Raw genomic sequence first — 6,582 nt, 5'->3', positions numbered from 1 at the left:
GAAAAGTGAGGTCTCAGAGAAGTTCCATGATTTGTTTAAGGTTACAAAGGTGGTCAAGGCACCTGGTTGGTGAGTAGATAGACCCCCAGGCCTGGAATCAGGAAGTTTTGAGTTTAAATTTGGCCAGAGACTTACTAGTTGTCTGGCCCTGTGTGTGTGACTTCATCCTATTTGAGTTGAAGAAGAAAATGGCAAACCTCTCTAGTATTTTTGCCAGGAACACCCCAAATGGGGTCACAGAGAATCAGACATGACTGAAATGACTGAACAAAAAATGCACAGATGCATTAAATGGCAGGGACCAAATGTGAAACAGCTAAGTAAGGAGCTTGTCTTGATGTTACCACTTTAATTTTTATGTCTCATAGCTCATGCCAATAGAAGATGTTCAGATTAAAGTTCAGTTTAAAAATCTTTAGGTATAAATGCCTCATGTGTTCAGAGTTGCTGTTCACATTGGAGGAGCTGGAAAGAGAATCCAGATGTAGCCTCAAAGCGCTCAGGATTTGGTGGCATTGACTTAAAATGGGCTTAAGTGGCACATTGAAAAGAATGTTGGATGTAGTCAGGGGAATCCTGGTTCTCATCCCACTTCTGACCCTCTCTAGACCTCAGTTTACCAATCTGCAAAAATGAATATTTTAATAATATTTTGGTATTATAGATTCCAGGAATTTTGGAAGGATCTAATGATATATATGTATTTACATATGTAAATTGCCCTGTAAAACTAAAAATAATAAATAAATAAATATAATGACCATTTCTCTCTTTATTCTCTACTCTCTGCTACATACTTTGTAATCCAGCAACATTTCCTTCCTGCTTATTCCTCACACAAAGCCTTCCATCTCCTGAATCCAGACATTTTACTGGTTATCCCCATACCTGGAATTCTCTCCCTCTTTATCTCTGTGTCTTCCAGTTTCCCTGCCTTTCTTCAAATTTTAGCTAATGTCTTACTTTCTACATGAAGTCTCTCCCAATGCTCCTTGGTCTTAGTCCCTTTCCTCTGAGCTCAACTCCAATTTATCATGCCTATAGTTTGTTTATACATAGTTTTTTTGCATGTTGTCTTCCCCTTTAGACTCCTTGAGAACAGGAAATCTGTTTTGCCTTTCTTTGTATCTTCAACCCTTAGCACAGCGTGGGCTCTCAATAATTAAATAATTAAATAAATAAATAAATAAATGTCTGTTAACTTGATTGCTTGACCTCAGATGCTTTCCATGATGTTATCTATCTTTGCTTCCCAGGAATTCTCCCCTCTCTTGGTTTTTCTGACACTACTCTCTTGTCTCTTCTCCTACCTGTTTGACTATTCAGTATGTTTTGCTAGACCATCACTGAAATCAGGTCCTCTAATTATGAGCATGTTCCCATGACTGCTTTCTGAACTCTCTGCACTCTTACTTGATGAATTCATTTGATCTCATAGATTTAATTATCCTCTCCATTCAAATGACTCTCAAATCTATACAAAGTTAGCATATAGCCAACTGTAGTCTTTCTCCTGAGCTCTAGTCCCAAATTACTAACTTCCAATCATCCTTCAACCTGGATGCCTTACATGCAACTGAAATTTAAAATTCAAATTGAAAAGCAATCCTAAATGCATATCCTTTCTTCCTCAACCCTCCTGTCTTCTGAACTACCCTGTTACTGTGAGCTGCATCATTATTCTCTGTTTATTTGCAATCTCAATGTCATCCTTACTCTGACCCATTATATCCAGTCAATTTACAAATCTCATGATCTCTCTACACAGCATTTTGGATTTGTAACTATCTCCTTCCAGTCACACAGCCTAGTCTGGGCCCTCATCATCTCTCAGCTTGTCCTTTGCAGTAACCCAATTGGTTTCTCTGCCTCAAGTCTCTCACAGCTTCAATACATCTTCACAGTTGCCAAAATGATGTTCCTAATCCAGATCTTCTCTCTCTTTACTACTTCTCTTGATGATCTCATCAGCTTCCATAGATTTAATTATCCTCTTTAAGCTGTTGATTCTTTTTTTTGTCATTTTTATAACTTTATTTCATATTTATAACAATACAATAAACTATCTGGTGGTACAGAAAATTACTCCTACAATCACAAAATATTCACTTAAAAGTTCCTCTTCAGGAAAAATGACCCTCTACCTCTATATCATTCTTCAACTTTATCTTGACTTTAATTTTTTTTTAACATAGGAGCAATTTGATGAAATAAGTCATCTGGATATCCAATCTTTGTCCCTTACCTCTTTATTAAAACATAGAGAAAATATGTCATGATGAAAATGTTTGGTATTTTCCATTTCACCTATAACCCATTACCAAAATGTTATTGTGCAAGGAATTAGGTAAGAAAAAAGGTAAACAACAAAACCTACAATTTTTTCTTTAAAAAATCCAAGCTTATAATAAGGGCATTCATCCGTTAGTAAGTAATAAGTGAACAAGGATTCACAATGGCCACTTGTTTTCTCTTCTAATCGACAAATGCTTTTAAAATCAGTAGCACAGGTAAGTATGGATTTTAAATGGGTTTTAAAATCCCCTCAAGTTCTTACAGTGAGCACTTTTGATGTTATAACTGAATTACTGAAGTGTTATGACACACAAAAATTCTAACCAGTGAATGCAATTCAGAGAAGGTTATTTTCTGTCCCTAGATTTGTGAGAAATTGAGATACTGTCACTATCCAAATCCTCTAGTGTATTAAAAAAGTGGCAGTAGTTACTGTCAATCAATTTCACTCCTTTTTAGTTCTTTTTAAGGTAGATTTTTAGGTACGGTTTTCAATCATGGAAACAGTAATGACAGACATTTAAATACAAAATGCTTAAATTATTTTGTCTGCTTTAAAAATATGGTCAACATCATTTATTCATTATTAGTACAACAGTAATTTTGTGCTGAGAATTACAAACCATAGACTCTGGGTGTTTTACTTCACAAAGAGAGTCTGATAACAATTGAAAAAAATCAATATATTTCTTAAAAAAAACTCATGGCAATTTGTTATTAAACTGAAACTACTACAAAAGGAACAACCAATGACCTGACAAAAAATGCACTAAAATTTTTAAAAATTTTAGCCAAGAGAAGACAGAATTTTAGTTTACTAACTAATGTTTACACATTTTATGTATTATATTATGAAGCTACCACGCACAAGAAATCAAAAAATAAATCACTTTGAAACCTAAACTGCATATTTGAGGAATACAAGCTTTATAATAAAAAATGTTTGTGCACAGTAGTTAGCTGAGAAAAGCTGTTCATTCACCTCTTGGCTTGTAAAAAATATTTTCCAGAATCCACTCCAAATGATTAACAACACCTTTAACTTTTGCGTGTAGCAGGTACTCTGTTTTCCCCTTTTATTTCTTCCACCCTTGCTTGGGTCATAAGGTCAGTGATGTTTTTCTCCAGATCATCAATGTGACTGCTCATATCATCAATTCGGCCAATAATCTGATCTGACATGGTCTGAAACTTTTCATGCATCTGCTGGAGCAGGGTCTGAACTACAGCAGTCAGGTCCTGTACAGTTTTGGGGTCCTTCTCCGCCATCGCGCCGGCTCCAGACTGCACTCCTAAGCTGTTGATTCTTAAATATACTTCTCCATATCTGTCTCTGTTGACCTCTGGTCTACCATCTCCAATTGCCTTTCAGACTTCTTAAACAGTAAATATCTTAAACTAAACATGTCCAAATTAGAACTTTATCCTTCCCCCTAAAACCTTCTTCCCTATTACCTTTGCTTTTCCTATTAGTGTAGAGGGTAACATCATCTTTCAATCCTTTAAGCTCACAAACTAGGAGTAATCCTTGATTCCTGACTCTCTTTCTCCTTTCAATCTGTTGCCAAGGCCGATTAGGTCCACAAGGAAGAGCTTTTACACTGGAAGGGAAAATGGGGATGGTAGTGGTAGGCAGCATTTAAACCTTAGTCTAATCAGAATTGTTTCAAAGACTGACTAGGGAAATAGGAAGGCAAAGGCATAAAAGAAAAGGTATAGGATGGTGAAAGGGAGGGTGGATTAAGGAAGACAGTGATCAGAAGCAAAATAGAATTTTAAGGAGGAACAGGGTAAAAGAGAAAGAGAAGGATAAACAGAAGATAACAGAATGGAGGGAAATCATAACTCTTCAACAATGAATTTTGCCATACATTCACATATATGTATTTATATGCACACACATATGTATATAGACATATAATTTCTTGAATTATTTTTCTGGATCTTTAATAACAGAGTTGGTGGATGAAAGTCACTTTTCACAATGGTACTAACCCTTGCAGGTCAATGTAGCAATCGAAAAGAGTACTTAGAAAAAAAACTCCCTCAATTGTAATCAGAATAAAAGTTCACCTTTTCAGTCTCCCCATGAGTCTCTAGCTGTCTCCATTTCTTTGAAGTCTCTAGGACAATTGATGGAGCATTTCTTTTACTGGAATTTGGGATGTTCAACTCCTCCTTTCCCAACTCCTGAGTTCCCTTCTCCCCATCCTGAGATCCCCCTACCTTTTCCTAGTTGTGGTGTCATACTCTTCTTGAGATGATGCTTCTGGTCCTACCTTCTGATAGACAAAGATATTGAAGTCCAAGCATAGGACTCCATTTTGGGAAATGTGGCTCTCTAGATAGACCCCTCCCCTCTCATACACACAGGAAAAGTCCAAGACTTAGAAAAATATCAATAAATTGTGCTTGATAACCAACTCACTGTTTTGCTCTTTCTTATTGACAAAACTCTGATAATGTTTGTCCTTGATTAGGACAAACTCTGGAAAGGTTAACATATATTTATTTCCAATGCAAAAACTCAACAGCATGCCTCCTCATTTGGGGTGACATTTTCACTGTGAATGTGAATGAAACATGCTCACACATTAGAAAGGAGCCTATCTCAGAGGAAACATCTTCTGACCAAAGTATGGGTCCTCTAAGGACTTGGTCTGCCATGCATTCAATATTTATGTTAATTCAAAGGACCCTCAGGATGAGGATAAGAGTTTCTATGTGGCCCTTTGTCTGCCTTCAGCAGGGCAGTTCCTAGCTAAGGAAATATGGAAGGAAACTGATATGGTGTGAGTGTGTATGTTCCTGTGGGTGTATGTTTAAATCTATGTTCTTACTACTGTTTTGTTATTGGAATTAATAATGCATATTAGAAAATTTAAAGTCATCTTGCTCTAATGATTTGAAAGAACTCTGAAAGGAATGATTTGTATTTTTAAGCATGCTAATAGATATACAAGTTTAATGTATAGAAATTATATATATACATATATATATATATATAATGTAAGATACACACACACACACACACACACACACACACACACACACACACAAATTGGGATTATTGTGGTTATATATCCCAAAACTGTTGTTGTTTACTTCAAAGTAAAATCACCTGTGCAATATGAGAAAGATAAAACATGAAAACATGAAAGATAATTTGAGATTTTTCTGTGACAATCTTTAGCTAATTTTTATGTGAGAATTTAAGAGATGATAGGCAATCTTCTAGCCAAAGGAGGTGTTTATTTGTTGCAAAATTAAATGGGCTATAAGGAGGGGTCTCTAACCAAGAGACATCTAATAATGCCATGTTTATATAGGGATAGAATAGTTATGATTTCAGACAAAGGGATGTGGGTCTGGATATCTAGAGCAAGAGGAAGGATATGAGGTATGTAGGGTCATCTATAGTTAGAATTCCTGGTTTTAGCAAGGACCCAGGAAGTATACTCAAAGCTTTGTGAAGAGGATTTATTAATTGGGACCCCATCACTATACTGGAATTTAGTGATTGGACTTGAAGTCCTAATTAGGTAAAATTACTATTTTAGATCATGGGACTTTTTTTTTTTAGGTTTTTGCAAGGCAAATGGGGTTAAGTGGCTTGCCCAAGGCCACACAGCTAGGTAATTATTAAGTGTCTGAGACTGGATTTGAACCCAGGTACTCCTGACTCCAGGGCTGGTGTTTTATCCACTGCGCCACCTAGCTTCCCCCCCCCCCCAAGATCATGGGACTTTTAATCAATTTTCTCTTTTATGTCTGATGCCAGGATTGGTCAACAAAAAGAAAATGCTAGTTGGGTCAATGTGTTCATGGAGCCAGAAAAGCCAATGGGCTGATTCAGGTGACAGAGGTGAGTAGTTGAAAGGGTAACTTTTCAGTGTGGCCTGAGGTTGGACCATTTTTGGCTTGATTTCTCAAATGTGACATTTGGATATGTCTCACCTGGTGAATTAAATCTGGTTTAAGGGATTTGACTACCCACATGGCATGGACACTGACATTCACAAATTATATCTATAAAGAAATTTTCCTATGATAACCTGGATCTTTATGGTAATCTACTTTATGTAAACCAAATAAGGAAATTTTAGGTCAATTGGATTTAATAGCAGGATTAGTTAAGTGTATGACTCTGGCACCTACTTTCAGCTTTATGTTTAGATAAGGAAATATTTAGGTAAGAAGAATGGGAAGTTTTTAGGACATAAAAATATAATCCTCTATAATTAGTTTCAAGGTCCAGTTTATATTCAAGAAAAAAGAATCTATGGT

At 36.1% G+C, this 6,582-nt stretch overlaps 1 pseudogene; it reads right to left on the bottom strand.

Annotated features, from left to right (window-relative positions):
* Positions 1-3,333: 3,333 nt before the first annotated feature.
* Positions 3,334-3,564, bottom strand: LOC141513160 (heat shock factor-binding protein 1 pseudogene; annotated as a pseudogene).
* Between the last annotated feature and the right edge of the window lie 3,018 nt (positions 3,565-6,582).

This window comes from Macrotis lagotis, chromosome 1 (genome assembly GCF_037893015.1).
Source record: "Macrotis lagotis isolate mMagLag1 chromosome 1, bilby.v1.9.chrom.fasta, whole genome shotgun sequence".
Taxonomy (NCBI): Eukaryota; Metazoa; Chordata; class Mammalia; order Peramelemorphia; family Peramelidae; genus Macrotis; species Macrotis lagotis.
The sequence above is the reverse complement of the archived record's forward strand: the minus strand, read 5'-3'. Positions and strand labels throughout refer to the sequence as shown.